Source organism: Bubalus kerabau, chromosome 15 (genome assembly GCF_029407905.1).
Source record: "Bubalus kerabau isolate K-KA32 ecotype Philippines breed swamp buffalo chromosome 15, PCC_UOA_SB_1v2, whole genome shotgun sequence".
NCBI classification, from domain to species: Eukaryota; Metazoa; Chordata; class Mammalia; order Artiodactyla; family Bovidae; genus Bubalus; species Bubalus kerabau.
Window position 1 is genome coordinate 65,563,064 of NC_073638.1, and position 21,587 is coordinate 65,584,650.

Sequence of the window (21,587 nt, forward strand, 5' to 3'; positions counted from 1 at the left end):
GAGGGGACCCAAGTCAGACGCCCCACCTCTCTCTCAAGACTTTCTGCTAAGCCCCTCCCCCTTTCCCGAGACGAAACTCCAGTTGTATTTGGAGGGAGGAGTTTGCTCGTGTTTTCTTCTCTTCCCAAATCCGTCCGGTTTTCTTTACGTTGTTTTCTAGGCTCCAATCAGAATAGAAATTCTTAATCTGGCATCTGATAAATGGACAGCCTCCAGAGGGCTGCGATTCCTCCCTCACCTCTCCCCGCCACTTGAAATATAACACACGCAGTAGTCTGAGTACTACTCCAGGGAGAAGGCCGTAACTGATCAGATTTGCAGGAGTCGGTGACTTTCCTGTTAAACTGTACAACGCCGCTTGCTGTGTTGGATCCTTCTTGTGCCTCAGTGTCCGAGTGTGTGTGCTGGGGGCGGGGGGGCGGTGTGGGGGTGGGGGGCGGGTATTACACACGTGCGTAATGGGTGTGCGAAAACGAAAAACGTCCCTAGTTGTGGCCTGCGCTTGGAACATCTGGCTGAACGCTCCTCTTCGTAACGGTGTGCCCTCAGGCGAGCTCTCTGCCCGGCTCAGGACCCGCTTTCCTTCAGGGGTAAAATGAGAGCTGACCTCCAAGCAGCACCGTTGTAAACCTGTCTCATGCACTTGTCCAGAGGCGGTATATCCAGCAGATCCATGCCCTGTCCTACCCAGGCCGGCAGCTGTCCTGTAACTATTCACAGACACGTGCACGAACGTGGACACGCCTCCTCCTGTGGAGCCACAAAAGCAAGGAGGAGATTGTGCAAGCATTTCCCCCAGGTCAGCCTCCTCCTGCGCTCTTGAATAGCTGCTTTGTACTATATCTCACAGGGTTTTGACCTTGGGCCGTGAGTTGCATATGAACTAGAAATGTCTGGTTTCTCTCTCTCCTTCTTAAATTAATTGCCCTTTCCCGGTGAAACTCCTTTTGCTTTGGCGGTTTTAACTTAATTTTGCCTTCCAGCGCATCTTTATTTATGCAATACCGCCGCCTGGTGGTTACAACTGGGAATGGCGTCAAGGCTGGAAGTATTGATACTAATGAACGATGTTAAGTCCGCAGGAACCAAATCAAAAGAGGACGCAAGATGTGACTACATCTTCTATAACAGAGATAGGAAGTCAAAGTAGGTAAGGATATTCAATTTGCTTAAAAATGTGAAAAGAAATTTGATACGATTTAAATCTTACTCAGTTCAGTCTCTCAGTCGTGTCCGACTCTTTGCGACCCCATGAATCGCAGCATGCCAGGCCTCCCTGTCCATCACCAACTCCCGGAGTTCACTCAGACCCACGTCCATCGAGTCGGTGATGCCATCCAGCCATCTCATCCTCTGTCATCCCCTTCTCCTCTTGCCCCCAGTCCCTCCCAGCATCAGAGTCTTTTCCAATGAGTCAACTCTTCGCATGAAGTGGCCAAAGTACTGGAGTTTCAGCTTTAACATCATTCCTTCCAAAGAACACCCAGGCCTGATCTCCTTCAGAATGGACTGGTTGGATCTCCTTACAGTCCAAGGGACTCTCAAGGGTCTTCTCCAACACCACAGTTCAAAAGCATCAATTCTTCGGTGCTCAGCTTTCTTCACAGTCCAAGTCTCACATCCATACATGACTACTGGAAAAACCATAGCCTTGACTAGACAGACGTTTGTTGGCAAAGTAATGTCTCTGCTTTTCAATATGCTATCTAGGTTGGTCATAACTTTCCTTCCAAGGAGTAAGAGTCTTTTAATTTCATGGCTGCAGTTACCATCTGCAGTGATTTTGGAGCCCCAAAAAATAAAGTCTGACACTGTTTCCACTGTTTCCCCATCTATTTCCCATGAAGTGATGGGACCAGATGTCATGATCTTCGTTTTCTGAATGTTGAGTTTTAAGCCAACTTTTTCACTCTCCTCTTTCACCTTCATCAAGAGCCTTTTTAGTTCCTCTTCACTTTCTGTCATAAGGGTGGTTTCATCTGCATATCTATAGTTATTGATATTTCTCCTGGCAATCTTGATTCCAGCTTGTGCTTCTTCCAGCCCAGCATTTCTCATGATGTACTCTGCATATAAGTTAAATAAGCAGGGTGACAATATACAGCCTTGACGTACTCCTTTTCCTATTTTGAACCAGTCTGTTGTTCCATGTCCAGTTCTAACTGTTGCTTCCTGACCTGCATACAAATTTCTCAAGAGGCAGGTCATATAATAGTAAAGCAAATGTCTCCCTCTAATGGACATTTAGAGGAAATAAAATCGGCCAAGTTTTTTTTTTTTTCGGGTTTTCTTTTTTTTTTTTTTTTTTAATCATTTTGTTGTGCTCCTCCATAAAAAGTTAACCCTAAAATAGGTAACGACTGGGAAGCGGCTATATAACACAAGGAGCCCAGCCTGGAACTCTGTGAGGACCTAGAGGGGTGGGATGGAGAGTGGGGGAGGGAGGATCAAGAGGGAGGGGGCATATGTATATATTCAGACCTCCCAGGCTGCGCATGCACCGAAGACTCAGGCGACATCTAAATGTTGTTGGGGAGGAAGGGGTTCTGACCAAGCCGAATGTGCTCCATAAAAAGGCTATTTTCTATATTTATGTTGGGGAAAAGTCACTTTAAAGACTAGTGCTGTTTGGAAGCAAAGCTTTTTCTTTTTTGTCAATGGAATGCGGTGTTTTTTTTTTTTTTTTAACTATTAAATCACAAGGAATAACAGATGCTTCAATCTCCTCTTTGATAAAAGGACAGACTGAGATTTGAAAGACGTTTGCACAAATCTGTGAAACATAACCCTTTGCATTATTTTTTTATAAGCATCAGTTGCCATCATGTTTTGTAGTTTGGGTCTTGATTTCAACATTGTTGGTGAAGAAAATTTTCAACAAATATGCATTACCTGTATGAAGCTAAAGGGCTTCCTAGGTGGCTCAGTGGTAAAGTATCTGCCTGCCAATGCAGGAGACAGGGGTTCAATCCCTGGGTAGAGAAGATTCCCTGGAGAAAGAAATGGCAACCCACTCCAGTATTCTTGCCTGGAAAATTCCATGGATATAGTCCATGGGATTGCAAAGAGTCAGTCACGACTGAAAACACACACATGTGTATATATTTATTTATCACTGATTCTCCTTGTTGTATGGCAGAAACCAGCACAACATTGTAAATTAAACAAAAATTTTTTTAAATTTAAAAAGTAACAAATATGACAACTGGAAATTTGACACAGGGAACTTACTGAATGGAAGGGTTATCTAGGAAACTATCTGGAATGTATCTTGGAGGAAAAGAGCAAATGGATTTATCTTAATATATTCAAGTTACTTGATGATTTGAAGTGTAAAAAGAATAAAACATTTGTTGCTGTTGTTCAGTCGCTAAGTTGTGTCCGACTGTGCGACCACATGGAATACAGCATGCCAGACTCACCTGTCCTTCTCTCTCTCCCAGAGTTTGTTCAGATTCATGTCCATTGAGTCAGTGATACCATCTAACCATCTCATCCTCTGATGCTCCCCACCTCCCTCCTTTTGCCTTCAATCTTTCCCAGCATCAGGGTCTTTTCCAATCAGTCAGCTCTTTGCAACAAGTGGCCAAAGTATTGGAGCTTCAACTTCAGCATCAGTCCTTCTAGTGAATATTCAGGGTTGATTTCCTTTGGGATTGACTGGTTTGATCTCCTTGCTGTCCAAGGGTCTCTCAAGAGTCTTCTCTAACACCACGATTCAAAAACATCAATTTTTTGGCACTCAGCCTTCTTTATGGTTCAAAAGATGTCAAAGCTATAACAAACCTGCTGCTGCTGCTAAGTCGCTTCAGTCGTGTCTGACTCTGCGCGACCCCATAGACAGCAGCCCACCAGGCTCCCCCGTCCCTAGGATTCTCCAGGCAAGAACACTGGAGTGGGTCGCCATTTCCTTCTCCAATGCATGAAAGTGAAGAGTGAAAGTGAAGTCTCTCAGTCGTGTCTGACTCTTAGTGACCCCATGGACTGCAGCCCACAAGGCTCCTCCATCCATGGGATTTTCCAGGCAAGAGTACTGGAGTGGGGTGCCAACCTAGACAGCATATTAAAAAGCAGAGACATTACTTTGCAGTCAAAGGTCCATATAACCAAAGCTATGGTTTTTCCAGCATTCATGGATGGATGTGAGAGTTGAACCATATAGATATTTTTCTTGATTTCCTTGCTTTTCTTTATGATTCAATGAATGCTGGCAATTTGATCTCTGGTTCCTCTCTGTTTTCTAAATCCAGCTTGTACATCTGAAAGTTCTTGGTTCATTTACTGCTGAAGCCTAGCTTGAGGGATTTTGAGCATTACCTTGCTAGCATGTGAAATGAGTGCAATTGTACAGTAGTTTGAACATTCTTTGGCATTGTCTTTCTTTGGAATTGGAATGAAAACTGACCTTTTCCAGTCCTATGGCCACTGCTGAATTTTCCAAATTTGTTGGCATATTGAGTGCAGCACTTTACTAGCATCATCTTTTAGGATTTAAATAGCTCAGCTGGAATTCAATCACCTCCACTAGCTTTGTTTGTTATAATGCTTTCTAAGGCCCACTTGATTTCATACTGCAGGATGTCTCACTCTAGGAGAGTGATGACACCATCATGGTAATCTGGGTCATTAAGACCTTTTTTGTATAATTTTCCTGTGTATTCTTGCCACCTCTTTTTAATCTCTTCTGCTTCTGTTAGGTCCTTACCATTTCTGTCTTTTATTGTGCCTATCCTTGCATGCAGAGTACATCATGAGAAATGCTGGACTGGAAGAAACAGAAGCTGGAATCAAGATTGCCAAGAGAAATATCAATAACCTCAGATATGCAGATGACACCACCCTTACGGCAGAAAGTGAAGAGGAACTAAAAAGCCTCTTGATGAAAGTGAAAGTGGAGAGTCAAAAAGTTGGCTTAAAGCTCAACATTCAGAAAATGAAGATCATGGCATCTGGTCCCACCACTTCATGGGAAATAGATGGGGAAACAGTGGAAACAGTGTCAGACTTTATTTTTCTGGGCTCCAAAATCACTGCAGATGGTGACTGCAGCCATGAAATTAAAAGACACTTACTCCTTGGAAGGAAACTTAAGACCAACCTAGATAGCATATTGAAAAGCAGAGACATTACTTTGCCAACAAAGGTCCATCTAGTCAAGGCTATGGTTTTTCCTGTGGTCATGTATGGATGTGAGAGTTGGACTGTGAAGAAGGCTGAGCGCCAAAGAATAGATGCTTTTGAACTGTGGTGTTGGAGAAGACTCTTGAGAGTCCCTTGGACTGCAAGGAGATCCAACCAGTCCATTCTGAAGGAGACCAGCCCTGGGATTTTTTGGAAGGAATGATGTTAAAGCTGAAACTCCAGTACTTTGGCCACTTCGTGCGAAGAGTTGACTCACTGGAAAAGACTCTGATGCTGGGAGGGATTGGGAGCAGGAGGAGAAGGGGATGACAGAGGATGAGATGGCTGGATGGCATCACTGACTTGATGGACGTGAGTCTGAGTGAACTCCGGGAGTTGGTGATGGACAGGGAGGCCTGGCGTGCTGCGATTCATGGGGTCGCAAAGAGTCGGACACAACTGAGTGACTGATATGATCTGATCTGATCCTTGCATGAAATATTCCCTTTATATCTCCAATTTTCTTGAGATCTCTATCTTTCCCATTCTGTTGTTTCCCCCTATTTCTCTGCATTGTTCATTTAGGAAGGCCTTCTTACCTCTCCTTGCTATTCTCTAGAACTCTGCATGAAAGTGAAAGTGTTAGCCGCTCAGTCGTGTCTGACTCTTTGCTACCCTACGGATTGTAGCTGCCAGGCTGTCCATGAGGTTCTCCAGGCAAGAATACTGGAGTGGGTAGCCAGACCCTTCTCCAGGGGATTTTCCTGTCCCAGGGATTGAACCCAGGTCTCTTACATGGTAGGCAGATACTTAACAGTCTGAGCCACCAGGGAAACTGCATGCCTACCAGTAAATTTCAGAATCCTGTGAATGTTAAATTGCACTGCAAGGATTTGTTCAGCAAAATTCAGTGGTGGGAAATGATACTGGACAAACAACTGAATTTCATTAGTCAATTAAAAGGAACAGATGGATAGGAAACCTGTATACTGAAAGAGACTTAGAAGACATATCAATCAGCCAATCACAATGTGTGGAATTTATTTGTAATTTTTAAAAAATCAATAAACATTTGACCTTATGAAACAATTGGAAATCAGAAACACTGTCTGGATATTTGCTATTATGAAATCATTGTTAGTTTTTTGATGTGGTAATGGTAGCATGGTTATATTTATTAAATGTTTTTATCTTTTAGAGACACACACTGAAATGTGTTTTGTAATTTTCACCTTTAAAAAAAAGAGAGAGAGACTTCTCTGGTGGTCCAGTGAGTAAGAATCTACCTTCCCATGTAGGGGATGTGAGTTCTATCCCTGGTTGGGGAAGTAAGATCCCACATGCTGAGGGGCAACGAAGTCTGCACAGGGCAGCAAAGACAAAAAAGAAAGATCTTTCTGGAAACATCTGGTAAAGGGGCTAGAAAGCCAGGACAGACGATTAAGACCGTAGATCTCTTGTCTTTGATATATTCCCCAAGGAGTTCTATAGTCCTCTTGAGGACTGGAGATACAAACTAAGCCCTGTCTGTGTTTGTGTTCTATGTGATGGAGGAGAAAGAAAAAGAGGAAGAAAGATACTGATAGAGAACAAGTACACGGAACCCTCTGAAAAACGAACCAACTGACTGCAGTTAATCTTTCGGGGAGTTGGCAAGCCAGATAAAGTACAAAACTTCAGACTAAGGAAAGAATGGATGTGGCTTCTTATATATGCGTGTGTGTTTAATGAAGGCAATCTGGTAGTAATGTGCTTAATCTTAGGAATGCAAATTATATCAGAAAAAGAGAAAGCAAACCCACGTTCTTAACTCAGGCCTGGCCTAAACATAATCTTCAAAGAAAAACAACTGTCATGTGGCTGGACAAGTTAAAAAGAACATGATGAAACCAAAGCAAATATTGGGAGAATTTCCAGTGGAGTGAGCACTTCGAAAACAGATTTGGGATTACCTATGCAAAAGTTATACAAGGCAAGAGCTTGAAATAAAGTGTGCAAACTTTACCTTGGGCAATCTCTCATATTTGTTACACAATTTCTTACAAAATAAAAAAACAATGTGAAGGTTGTTGTTGCTCAGTAGCTACACTGTGTCCAGCTCTTTGTGACCCCATGGATTGCAGCACACCAGGCTTCCCTGTCCTTCATTATCTTCTGGAATTTGGTCAAGGGGACAAAATACGGTAGAATTTATCTTGAAAGAGAAGAGGTTAATATTATTTAAATACAGAGAGAACTCTCTTGGGCTTCCCTGGTGGCTCAGTGGTAAAAAAAAAAAAAAAATCTGCCTGCCACTGCAGGAAATTTGGGTTTAATCCCTGGGTTTGGAAAATCCCCTGGAGAAGGAAGTGGCAACCTCCTCCAGTGTTCTTGCCTGGGAAATCCCATGGACAGAGGACCCTGGTGGGCTACAGTCCACAGGGTCACAAAAGAGTTGGACATGTGTTAAGTACCATGAAGTTACGTTAGACAAGGTCCTTGCCATTAAAAAAACACATGGCTAACATGTAGAAATGGGCGCATGAGAATAACTCTCCTGCATAACAAGCTTTGCGGTGCTTCTCAAAAGCCACTCACCAAGGGCCATTGCCAGTTTATGACTCACCACATGGACTGATGTGTCTAAAGGAGGAATGGGACAACCACAAGGAAGGAAATACCCCCACGGAATGCCAGAAGAGCTGAAAAAGATGCTGGTAGACAGATGAGTGTGCCATGGTTAGCAGAACAGCTTATGGTAGCTGGATTTCAAGCAGAGCACTCAGTTACTCAGAAAGCACGGATGGTGTAGAAACCGTGAGGTAACCCTTCCATTTCTTGAGACCCAAGGTAGCCCATTCCTGACTCAGGTATCATTTTTCTGGACCTCAGTACTAAAGAGACAGACAGGCAACACAGAAACAGACCCACAGACATAGGAAACAATCATGGTTACCAAAGGAGAGGTGAGGGAGGCGTAAATAAAGAGTTTGGGATTAATACATACATACTACTCTATATAAAACAGGTAACCAACAAGGACCTACTGTACATCACGGGGAAGGATATTCAATATTTTGTATAACCTATAAGGGAAAAGGATCTGAAAAAGAATAGATATGTAAGTGTATATAAATGAACCACTTTGCTGTATACCTGAAACTGACATAACTTGACAAATCAACTGTATTTCAATTTAAGAAAAAGTTTGTGTTTTTGTACATGATATTGCCCAAATTTTCCAAATAAAAAGTTCTACTTGTAAAAAATAAAATAGACAAAAAACAGAGAGACAAACAGATCATTTGAAATGAAGAACCCCAAGTTGACTAAGGAAGGGGAAAAATAATACACTTTTCCAAAGCATGTTCTGCTGAAGAGCCTCATGAGATGGTCTGTGAAAAAGGATTCAGTGGTTAAGCTTGGGAAATATTGCACTCTGTTTCTCCCTCTACTATATTCATGATGCAATATTTTGTTTAAGACTCTGTTTATATGGTTTTGACCTAGTATATCCCGGGCTTAACTGGGCAGAGACCTCCAGCCTGCCTACAGAGTTGCTCTAAATGGACTGGGACTTTTTTTTATTTAACTTGAAGCAGAAAAGACAGCTCCATTGTTTATGTATCTGCTCAGGCAGTGGTGGTAGGGCAAGGCCCTTGGAATGAATCCAGATAAATCCCAGAACAGGTCAGTGTTCATCTGACCCCTGCACAAAGCTGGAATTTGATGATTCTGTTGGACGCAAGTACTGTTCCAAAGGTAAATATAAACCTGGGGCACTGGTCCACAGGGAGGGAAAGGAGGTGGTGTGCGTGAGCGTGCAGGTGCGAGTAAGAAGTGCACAGAGTAAACAAGATGCGGGGAGGTATCTCTCCAAGAGGGAGTTCTGCCTGTTAGGCAGCTGGTATCTTAGATGTGATAGCTGTTATTAGAGACGCAGCCATTAAGATGTTAAAGGCAAGAATTTTAAGGGATGGGCTGAAACTTAAAGCTACAAGGCTGAATTATAGCTACAGAACAGAAAACCCAGGAACTGTTGCCAAATCCCCATCTGGATGTTGTATACACCAGTTATCAATGAACTGCAATCGTGCCCTTCTGTCTTGGCATGGAAAATATCTACAGTTAAGTAGGACTTTTCAGTAAGTTCAGTCGCTCAGTCGTGTCCGACTCTTTGCGATCCCATGGACTGCAGCATTCCAGGCCTCCCTGTCCATCACCAACTCCTAGAGCTTACTCAAACTCATGTCCATTGAGTCGGTGATGTCATCCAACCATCTCATCCTCTGCCGTCCCCTTCTCCTCCTGCCCTCAATCTTTCCCAGCAGCAGGGTCTTTTCTAATGAGTCAGCTCTTCACATCAGGCGGCCAAAGTATTGGAGTTTCAGCTTCAACATCAGTCCTTCCAATGAATATTCAGGACTAATTTCCTCTAGGATGGACTGGTTGGATCTCCTTGCAGTCCAAGGGACTCTCAAGAGTCTTCTCCAACACCACAGTTCAAAAGCATCAACTCTTTGGCGCTCAGCTTTCTTTATAGTCCAACTCTCACATTCATACATGACTACTGGAAAAACCATAGCTCTGACTAGACAGACCTTCATTGGTGAAGTAATGTCTCTGTTTTTTAATATGCTGTCTAGGTCATAGCTTTTCTTTCCCATGAACAGTATGAAAATGATGCTTAAATTTGCGATATTTACTAAACATTCATCTCTTAAGATTCATCTGGCATTCTTACTACACATTAAAAGTCTCAGTCGCCTTTCCCGGAGTTCCTGATTCAGTTAGCCTGGAGTGATTTGAAACAAGCTTTCTCAGGTGATTTCCCATTCCCCATACTGTGTAGGTAGGTATGTATTTGAATTGAAGTATATTGACCTGCCATAACACTCTATTAGTCCTGAGTTCACAATCTAGTGACTCAATATTTCTATACATCACCAAACCATCACCATGATAAGTCTAGTTGCCACCTGTCACCATACAAAGTTGTTACAATATTATCGACTGTATTCTCTATGCTGTGCATGTCACCCCCTTGACTCATTTATTTTGTAACTGGATGCTTGTACCACCTAATCTCCCCCACCTATTGCTCTCACCCTCCCACCCCAGATGATTCTTATCAGGGCCTGTTTTGCGTGTCCTGATTCCATAAGCCTGGAGTGTGATTCAGGTGAAAGTATTTTAAACAAGCATCCCCAGATGATTCTTATCAGGCAAGTTTGGAAACTAAGGCATTTGTCTCTTGTATAAAATATAAAAGTTTGAGCCCCACCTTCAGGGACTCTGATACAACAGGTCTAGAGCCTAGGAACATTCCATTTTAACCAGTGGCTCTCAGGTGATTCAAACAGGGTGGGGCCCAGGAAACTCACTCTTCAATACGTGTTAGGAAGTTCTCCTGTTCCCAGCAGGTGGCACTCTCGTTCATTTTGGTAAAAGCTTTCACTTAAAAAGTCTGGTTCTTTAATCATGAACTGGATCTTAATTTTATTTTTTTAAGTTTAAAATCTCCTGAGTGAGTAGATCTGGGACCAAACAGCTATTCCTACTGATGAATTTCTTCCAAAGTTTGAAGATGTCTCTGTTTGCCCTTAAGAAAGGGCAACTCCAAGCCCAGGGATAGCTGATTTGTAGGTGGGACTGGAATAAATGATTTTCAGAGTTCAGACTGGTCTCCTTAGGCTTTTTAATGCTGAATTCATTTTAAGACAATTAAGGCTACAAATATGATGGGAATATATCTTAACACCAAAGGGTTAAAAAATTGAGCCTCTATTTTAGTCTGTTTTATTTATTTTTTGGCCTCACCGCTCAACTTGCAGGATCTTAGTTCCCCAACCAGAGATTGAATTCAGGCCTTGACAGTGAAATTGCCTAATCACAGCCAGGGAATCCCCTTTTTGAGTCCTCTTAAAAGCACTCTGAACCAAAGTAAGAAACCAACTTAGAATTGAAGAGGTTATTGGATTTTAGGGATGACCCCTGTATTATAGATGAACCCAGAAGCACATAAAATTTCTTGCCTCAATTTGGTCAACAAATCGGGATCAAAAACCTGATGAATAACCAAGATTAATAACCCAGATTTGTGACCTCTACTTGAGTGATCTTCTTTAAACACTTTAAAGAACCTTTTCGTTATTGAAAATCCCAAATATATTAAAAATACAATTTTATAATGAACCCCCATGTACTCATTATCCAACTTTAATAATTTTCCATTTATGATCAACCTTGTTTACACTGTCACCTACTTCCCCATCTCCAGTACTTTTTAAGCAAATCTCAAGTGTCATGACACTGAGTAATGTTCATCTAAGTCTTTGCTGGGCTGACACAGTGGTTTCGGACAGCACTAAAGGGACCATTCTTTTCTTCACATGTTCACGCTGCTCCATTTATTTATTTATTTAGTTTTGGCTACGCTGGGTCTTCATTGCCGCACAAAGACTTTCTCTAGTTGCAGAGAGCAGGGGCCGCTCTCTAGTTGTGACGCGCAGGCTTCTCCTTGTCGTGGCTTCTCTTGGCAGCACAGGCTCCAGAGCTCTGCGGCTGCGGCATACGGGCTTAGCTGCTCCTCAGCATGTGGAATCTTCCCAGACTAGGGACTGAACCTGCGTATCCCCTGCCCTGGCAGGCAGATTCTTATCCCCTGTGCTAATGGGACCATTCTTAGGAGTCTTGCTAGTTTCACATTGAGAAATATCCCCTGGGGTCACAAAATACATCTCTGATGCCAAAAAGACACTTTCACATGTGGGCTCTCCTTAGGTTATGGGGTTCAGAGTACACTTTATTATGTACTCGCTTCCTCTCCGATATGAAAATCTCCATGGTATCAGGATGAACAATTACTGTTACTCTGTTTTCTTAATTTCTGATATAAAGCCAATACACCCAAACATTTATCAATAGGATATTGAAGGGAGCCACTCTCTAGTAATTCTTTTTCCTGTGCATGGGTTTTGGTTTTTAAGTCATCACCACCCCAAGCAAAGCTAGAAGCAAGATGCCTTAAAAGTTTATATTAGCAATTTAGGATAGTGCCTTTTTAAATATTAACATATTTTTCTATATGTAAAATTTGTATTTAGAAAAATAAAATGAAAGTAACAACCGTAAAACCATTACATAAAGTTTACAAAGTAGGAAGTGAAAGTCCTTTGTTTATTCTTTCAAGCTCATGCCTCTTAACTGTTGGACATTCAGAATTTTTCCTTAAGCTTAACACACACCTCTCTACGCACACTCACTACTTTTTCTCTTTTCACAGAAATGGGCTTATGTAATAAGTAAGTTCTGCAAAATATCATGGTCATCTTTACAAGTTAGTCGTGCATTTTACTGCAGTCTTTTAAAATGACTGAATACCATCCATTGCATGGTGTGCCTTACTTTATTCAGCTAGCCCTTTATTAAGGCTTTCTATTGTGTTTTTTCTTTATTGAGGCTTTTTATTGTGTTCTTTCTTTCTTCATTCCTTCCTCCTTTCTTTTTTCCTTTCTCACTTTTTCTTTTTTTCTCCTTTATTTCCCCCTTTCTTCCCTCCCTCCCTCTTGTCTTTTTCTTTCCTTCCTTCCTTCCTTCTTTCTTTTCTTCTTTTCTTTGTTTCTCCTTGTCTATTTGCTGTACAGACAATGCTGCGAGGAACTTTCCCACCTAAATCTTTCACCAGAGTCCCTACTCCCCGCTTCTCCATAAAACTGTCCCTGGTAGTCTAGCCTATTTTAATTTCCCACATAGTGCTCTTACCTGTTTCATAGGTGACAGTTCTTAAAACAATGTATTGGGTTGGCCAAAAAGTCCATTCAGGTTTTACATCTTATAGAAAAACCGGAATGAACTTTTTGGCCAACCCAATACTTTGTTGGAGGTAGCTAATGAACAGACCTGATACCCTCACCCCCAGGCTCACCTCATACTTTCCCTGCTCCAGGCCTGGCTCAGCCATTTCTCCACAGATCCCCAGTGCCTTTTAGTGGGGTCTCCTGGAACCATGTCTTTCATGAAGCTTTCCATCACTTTCCAGACCCCACACACTCTTTGATCCCATTTCTGCTGCAACCATCTTTCCTCTAAGCAGTGCAGCTCTTATTTACTCATCCGGTTTTCCCATTTTATTATCAGCACCTTGAAGGCAGAGATTATTTCATTTAACTGTGTATCCCCAGTAAATACTTCAGTTCAGTTCAGTCACTCAGTCGTGTCTGACTGTTTGCAACCCCATGAATAGCAGCACGCCAGGCCTCCCTGTCCATCACCAACTCCTGGAGTTCATTCAGACTCACGTCCATCGAGTCAGTGATGCCATCCAGCCATCTCATCCTCTGTCGTCCCCTTCTCCTCCTGCCCCCAATCCCTCCCAGCATCAGAGTCTTTCCAATGAGTCAACTCTTCGCACGAGGTGGCCAAAGTACTGGAGTTTCAGCTGCAGCATCATTCCCTCCAAAGAAATCCCAGGGCTGGTCTCCTTCAGAATGGACTGGTTGGATCTCCTTGCAGTCCAAGGGACTCTCAAGAGTCTTCTCCAACACCACAGTTCAAAAGGATCAATTCTTTGGTGCTCAGCTCTCTTCACAGTCCATCTCTCACATCCATACATGACCACTGGAAAAACCATAGCCTTGACTAGACGGACCTTTGTTGGCAAAGTAATGTCTCTGCTTTTGAATATGCTATCTAGGTTGGTCATAACTTTCCTTCCAAGGAGTAAGCGTCTTTTAATTTCATGGCTGCAGTCACCACTGCAGTGATTTTGGAGCCCCAGAAAAATAAAGTCTGACACTGTTTCCACTGTCTCCCCATCTATTTCCCATGAAGTGATGGGACCAGATGCCATGATCTTCATTTTCTGAATGTTGAGCTTTAAGCCAACTTTTTGACTCTCCTCTTTCACTTTCATCAAGAGGCTTTTTAGTTCCTCTTCACTTTCTGCCATAAGGGTGGTGTCATCTACATATCTGAGGTTATTGATATTTCTCCCGGCAATCTTGATTCCAGCTTGTGCTTCTTCCAGCCCAGCATTTCTCATGATGTACTCTGCATAGAAGTTAAATAAGCAGGGTAACTACTTAGTCACATGGAAAACATTCAACATTTTTGTTTTGAACAGATTGATGAATGGCACTCATCATGTATGCCCAATAATGTGATTGAATTGTTTCATGGGTGTATGTCTTTTCTTTCCAACTACATTGCCTATTTCTTTCCAACTACATTGCCTATTTCTGGAAATAAAGAACTCTGATTTATATCTCCAAACCCTTCCCCTTCCACCCAAGAGCAAAGTTTAAATCCCGAATAGGCACTCAATAAATATTTGTTGCATTAAACTCAGTTGAGTTACACTGAATTATGTAACACACATTGCTCAAAACCAGAAAGTTCTATCTCCTTGTAACACATTTTGCTTGTTAAGACTGTATGGCAAAGGATTTGTAAATAGTTACAAAATGCTACAGTGTAGGACATTTAAAACACTCTCTCTCAGGCAAAGAAGATTCAAGATAGGATGGATTAGCTAGAAAGAAACCAGGATCATAACAAGAAACATCATTTAGGCCAGTGGCTGGGATGAATTACCACAAACTCTTAGTCAACAACTGAAAAATAGTTTAGTGAAATAGCTCTTCCGATTACCTTACAACCCCACACAAAATCTGCACTTACAGGGAGCAGATGAGATAGAATCAATATTCCTTATTCTTCCTTATTGTTGAAGTGACAATTTATAAAGTGATGACTCAGATTGTGACTGTCTTAGCATCCATTCTGGCAGTTTAATAACAAGAGTCAACATCATTCGACTCTTCCACTCATATACAAATCTGTTACAACCTTTCCAAATCTCTGTAGGAACAATTGATTTGATAATTTTGATTAGGGACTCTGTTTTTGCTATCATCCACTTTTGCTTTTTAGAATTTTTTTTTAAGAGGTGTTTTAGGTTCACAGCAGAACTGACAGGAAGGTACAGAGGTTTCCTGCAGACTCCCTGCCCCTGTGCATACACAGCCTTCCTTCCCCATTATCAATGTCCTGCACCCCAGAGGCGTATATGTTACAATTAATGAACTTACACATCAGTTCTTCCTTGCTCAGCCTTCTTCATGGTCCAACTCTCACATCCATACATAGCTACTGGAAAGAAGGCTGAGTGCCAAAGAATTGATGCTTTTGAACTGTGGTGCTGGAGAAGACTCTTGAGAGTCCCTTGGACTGCCAGAAGATCCAACTAGTCAATCCTAAAGGAAATCAACCCTGAATACTCCTTGGAAGGACTGATGCTGAAGCTCCAATACTTAGGTCACCTGATGCAAAGAGCCGACTCATTCGAAAAGGCCCTGATGCTGGGAAAGACTGAAGGCAGGAGGAGAAGGAGACGACAGAGGATGAGATGGTTGGATGGCATCACCAACTCAATGGACATGAGTTTGAGCAAACTCTGGGAGATGGTGAAGGACAGGGGAGCCTGGTGTGCTGCAGTCCACATGACTGAGTGACTGAGCAGCAACAATGCTGACACAGCATCGTCCCCCAGAGTTCATAGTTTACATCCAAGTTCACTCTTGGTGGTGCACGTTCTGTGGGTTTGGATAAACCCACATGTATCCACCACTTTAGTATCACACAGAATAGTTTCACTGCCCTGAAAGTTCTCTGTTCTCCACCTGTTCGTTCTTTATTCTCCTTCCCCAGTCTCTAGCAGCCACTGATTTTTTTTTTATTATCTCCACAGGTTTGCCTTTTCCAGAATGCTGTGCAGTTGAAATTCATCTGCCTTTTTGGAGTGTTGGAGAGGGAATACAATTTGCTCTTGTTCAGACTTAGTCTGGAAACTGGTGGCTTAGGAGGACCCAGTGGAACTCTTGGGGCATAATCTTGGGGATCGTGTCTTTTAGTTCTCTGTAATCTGACTCCTCGGTTGTTTCTCATAGTTTATAACTGGGGTCTTGTGTTACATCTAGTAATAACACCTCAGATACCCTGGAAACTAGAAGAGCCAGATAAGCTGTGTTGGAATCATCCTACCTCATGCCCTGGGGGCTCATTTGGTAAAGAATCTTCCTACAATGTGGGAGACCTGGGTTCAGTTCCTGGGTTGGGAAGATCCCCTGGAGAAGGGAACGGCTACCCTCTCCAGTACTGTGGCCTGGAGAATTCTGTGGACTGTATATGGGGTCACAAAGAGTTGGACGTGACTGAGCTACTCTCACTTCCCTTCACTTCACTTCACCCTCATGCCCACATTGTGCCCGCTACAGAGTTCCTGGCTCAATGCTTCTCAATGAAGGAATCTCCTACCTCATTATTCTGCTTCTCATTTTCTTTTAATAAAAAGATGAGCCCCAGAGAGCAAGCTGCTCTTTATTTGAGCAAAGTTAACATGCTGACAGTCAGCTTGGAGTGGACCAAGATCGCATACAAGTTTACAGCAGGAAATATACCCATGGTTTTGGCAAGCCACAGTTTAATGTAGCCCAAGCAGAATCTTGCCAAGGGTGCACTTAGGTAGTTTGAGATACAAACACTGACATCAGAAAAAAGATACCTTGGGAAAAAAGAAACCCAAACAAATGGGGTGGTAGCCTTCAAGTTATCCTAGGCAACTTGCCAATCAGGCTTCAGGAAAACATTACATTCAGAACTAATCATCTTCCTATGTTTTGTAGCAACGTGATGCCCTCCAGCCTGCTGCGGCAGTAAATGCCACTGAACTTTGGCCCATGGTACATGCCTCTTTGATCGTGTTTAATTTACAGCAGCTAGGACTAAAATCCAAGAGGGCAAAAAGCAACTGAGCTGGGAGATATCTAATGTGGCCGTTTGTCTCTAAATGTGACTACAGGTGAAGCATTTCAAATATTATGTGACTTTACTTCTTAAGTTTGTGCTGAGGAAATAGGAATGAGCACAGATATTAGGAACAAAAAAAATTCATCATAGTATTGTTCAGTCAGTTCAGTCACTCAGTCGTGTCTAACTCTTTGCAACCCCATGGACTGCAGCACACCAGGCTTCCCTTCCAGCACCAATTCCTGGAGCTTACTCAAACTCATGTCCGTCGAGCTGGTGATGCCATCCAACCACCTTATGGATGAGGTGTGTTGTAGTACTGTTAGTGATTGTGAAAAGATAGAAACACTATAAATGTCTAACAGAAGCAGATTGCTAAAATAATAGACTATGCATATAGTAGAATATGGAGCCATTTTAAATAGTGCTGTAGAAATATATCTTTTATCTTGAAATATGTTTACCATATATTCAATGAAAAACGTTTATAATGTTTTGATCCTACTTTTGTTTAAAAAGAACAGAAAGCAACCTAGAACACTAAAGTTTGGGAATTCCCTGGCATCCCAGTGGTTAGGACTTGGGGCATTCACTGCCGGGGCCTAGGTTCTATCCCTGGTCAGGGAACGAAGATTCCACAAGCTTTGTGGCAAAAAACAACAACAACAAAAAAAAGGTAGATGAAATTACAGTTTCAAAGTATCTTTTTGGGAGGGGCCCTTGTCTATATTATTTGATCCTTCCAAAATCAGTATGTATTACTTTGTTACAATAAAAGCAATACATTTGGAAAATGAAGGTATGGGGCCTGAACTTCCCTGGCAGTCCAGGAGTTAAGACTCCGAGCTGCCAGTGCAAGAGATACAGACTTGATCCCTGGATGGGGAGCTATTATTAAGATCCCACATGCTTGTAGTGCGGCCAAAAGATGTTTTTTTAAAAAAGTACAAGGCAGAACTCTAGGAAGTATTATGGAAGTAAATAGATGAACCAAAAGTTATAGAATGTTCAGTTTTCCCCCACATGGCAATTTGTGCCCTGCTGAGATGTAATGAATATGTTTCAACAGCATATTGCACATCCCTTTGTGATTTGTCTGTTCGCCTATCTGCCTCTGCTTCAGCCCAAGCTTCTCGAGAGCTGGGATTATTATTATTTATCACTGTGTGCCTAGCACATAGGTCAGGAATCTATTATGTGATGAGTAAATGTTGAATAATTGAGTAAACAGCACACTGAGGAGTGTTGAGAGATTTCAGTTTTAGATCCAAGACATGGTGTTGATGATCACACCATCTGTCTTGCTTTAACCTAGGAATGTAGTCAATGTATTTATTTATATTAGAACATTGAAAAAAGCAGTGGTTCTCACACTTAGATGATGATCAAAAATATGTGGGAGCTCTATTCCCAAACAAACAAATCAGAGCTTGACATAAAGAACTGTAAATATCACCAAGGCAAAAATCTAGCCCACCACAGAAGTCCTCGAGGCAAAGTTAACAGAAAGGGTCAGGGGCCATGGGCTAAAGGTAAATAATTCATAGAAATCACACATATGTGTTGTGGGTACTACAGCAAAGAATATCAGGTTTGGGGATCTTAGGAAGTATTGCTGGAAAATGGCAAACCAAACAATAATAATACTCAGTGCTTTCAAGGGTAAGGAAAGGCGGGATTTCCCTGGTGGTCCAGTGGTTAAGCCTCGGAGCTTCCTCTGCAGGGCGTGCAGGTTCCATCCCTGGTTAAGGAAGTAAGATCCCGCATGCTTCACTATGCACTGACACCTCCCCCCAAAGGGTAAGGAAATGAAAATATACTTGGATGCATTTTTTTTTCTGGAGATAACCAAAGCATACCCATCAAAAGCCTTACAAATAAGCACAACTTTTGACCTGGCTATTTCACTTCTGAGGATTTATCCTACAGAAATTATCGTGGATGTGCACAAAAAAGTAGCTGTAAGGATGTTCAACACAGTGCCATCTATAACAGGAAAAAATCAACAAAACAAACTGTATCAGTGCCCAATGGCAGAGAACTGGCAAGGATAATAATCATGGAACACCCATTAGCATTCTGTTAAGAATAACTCATGACAACTAAAAAGATACTAGATGCTGTACAAATGTATTTCTAGGTATGAAAAAATGTGTCTAGTATGTTATTACATTTTAAAAATAAGTCATATTATAGGGCAGTATGCAAAGCAGACCTAATTTTTATAAGTGAAAATATACAAGTATATCAAATATAATTGGTAATGGTTTTCTCTGAAGGAGGGAGATTACTGACTCAAAATTTTCTTTTTTTTCTCTTTTCTAAGTTTTTTGGAGTAAACCTCAGAGAAGGCAATGGCACCCCACTCCAGTGCTCTTGCCTGGAAAATCCCATGGACGGAGGAGCCTGGTAGGCTGCAGTCCATGGGGTCGCTTAGAGTCGGACATGACTGAGCGACTTTACTTTCACTTTTCACTTTCATGCATTGGAGAAGGAAATGGCAGCCCACTCTAGTATTCTTGCCTAGTGAATCCCAGGGACAGAGGAGCCTGTTGGGTGCCGTCTACGGGGTCACAAAGAGTCGGACACGACTGACATGACTTAGCAGCAGCAGCAGCTCTTATAAGAAAAAAAGAAAAAGACTTCAGAAAAAAATATACATATATTAAAGCATCATACAAATAAGATCAAAGGACAAAGGGTTTATTTTTATTTTTTGAAGCCAGCTCTTATATAGCACTTACTATACACAACTCATGATTTCAAGAAAGTTACATGTATTAACTGTTTAATCCTCCTGAACACCCTATGATTAGTCACAGAGCTAATAGAGCTAGGATCTGGTCCCTGCGAGCCTAACTCTGGAGTCTGTCCTCCTAATGAACACCCTACCACGAGGGAACAAATCTAGGTCTGTGTCTGTCTCTCTTCTGACATACCTTAATGATGTCTGTTTTTCATGTCTCATTGATTCTTGGCAGCTTGGAAGGAGCACATACTGGAGAGGATCTGCCTTGCTTTTAGGAATTGACTTTGAGAATGACTCTAGGCAAGGAACAATGGGTAAACTTTCTCACTGCCTCTTGCCCTATTTGCCGCACTGGTTAGGTGTAGTGCCTACTCCTGATTATTGATACAAAAGATTCACTCTCAGTGTCAAGAGTTTTCCTGATAGATTTCTCCTATGAAAAGCCTACTTTCCCTAGTCTTTTAGCACTTGGTGGCATACTCAGCAACTCCTAGCAAATCTTCAGAAACCAATTATTGCTAATAGGATAAGGGACATAATGTGTTGATGATACGTCACCCTTCCAGGCAACATGTACATACACAGGCCTTCTAGAAATTATTCCTGCAACCAAAGAATTCTCATTTTCTTGGTAGGTATTTTGGACATTGCAGGAGACATAACTCAGGCATTAAGAGTTCAGCAGGCTGAGCTAACAGCTGTTTCCGGTTCCCTCATCCCCGTCAGCTTCCCTATAAAGTTTGCAAAAGCGAAAAACTCCTGTTCCCAACCTCTTTCCATCCAGGGGTGGCCAGGCAGCACAGTGCTAGCCAGTAAGTTGTAGGTGATAGTCTGTTGGGGGTTTGGAAAGATTTTTCTTTTCTTTCTTTCAAGTTCTCTTTGAGTGCAGATCTTTATTGGGTCTTGTGGGATCTTTGGTTGTCCAGCTAGGGATTGAACCCACGTCCCCTGCATTGCAAGGCAGATTCTTAACCACTGGGTCACCAGGGAAGTCCCAGATTTTGCATTTATGATAAAAGCAAAAGGTTAATGTTTGTGTGCTCCAAAGCCTCCTCTCACCCCTCAACAAGTACCTTCAACTTGATACCTGGAGCTTTTTTTTACTCATTTGTGATGGGAAGGAAAAGGTCAGAAGATGCCAGTCTAGAAATGACTGAGTCACTGAACCGTCACCAGCAGCTGCTCAAGTCCAGACTTTTGTCTAAATGTGTGAAATACAATCTCTATGTGTTTAAACCACAGTTAACCAGTTGTCTTTCTCTGTCAGCCAAAGCATTCCTAACTGATCCACACATCTTTAAAAACAGACCGCAGTTCCATTTCACAGCTCTAGTTTTACCCAGAACCTTGAAGGGCAGTCCCACTATTGTAGGAAGACAAACAGAATAAAAATTCCACACAATTGTGGGGTTTGTCCACAACATTTCTGGGCATGTTACATGTCTATTTAATTTGCGGTTACTTTAAACAGAAAGATATTAATGTTTAAAGATCGAAGCTACTGTCTAAGGCTCATCATGGGTTCAGAAATACTATACACAGCTTTAAAAATTCTGCTGTTTTACTGACTTGATAAAAATATTTGATAAAGTGAATTTACTCAGATATTTGATTACTATTTTTCAGTTTAGTTAAATCCAGTGCATAACACAGGTGCTAGCTGGTCAGGCCTGGTTCTTTTCTTTCTTACTCATCTTTCGTTTATCTTTCCTCATTTCTTCCCCTCCCCACCTCCTTCTCTTCCTCTTTTAATTTTTTTGGTAAACTGTATTCCCATACCAGAAAAAAAAAAGTATAGCATATAAAAATACAGGAAATTCCCTGTCAATTCAGTGGTTAGAACTCTGAGCTTTCACTGCCGAGGGCTGGGTTCAACCTCTGGTCGAGGAGCAAAGATCCCACAAGCGTAGCCTAAATAAATAAATAAAAT

General features: G+C 41.9%; 1 long non-coding RNA gene across 1 annotated transcript; it reads left to right on the forward strand.

The window, feature by feature from the left end:
• Positions 1-533: 533 nt before the first annotated feature.
• Positions 534-7,115, forward strand: LOC129628336 (uncharacterized). Its single transcript, XR_008702783.1, has 3 exons — positions 534-799; positions 1,083-1,150; positions 6,675-7,115. It is a non-coding gene; the product is annotated as an uncharacterized LOC129628336 (long non-coding RNA).
• The last annotated feature ends 14,472 nt before the right edge of the window (positions 7,116-21,587 follow it).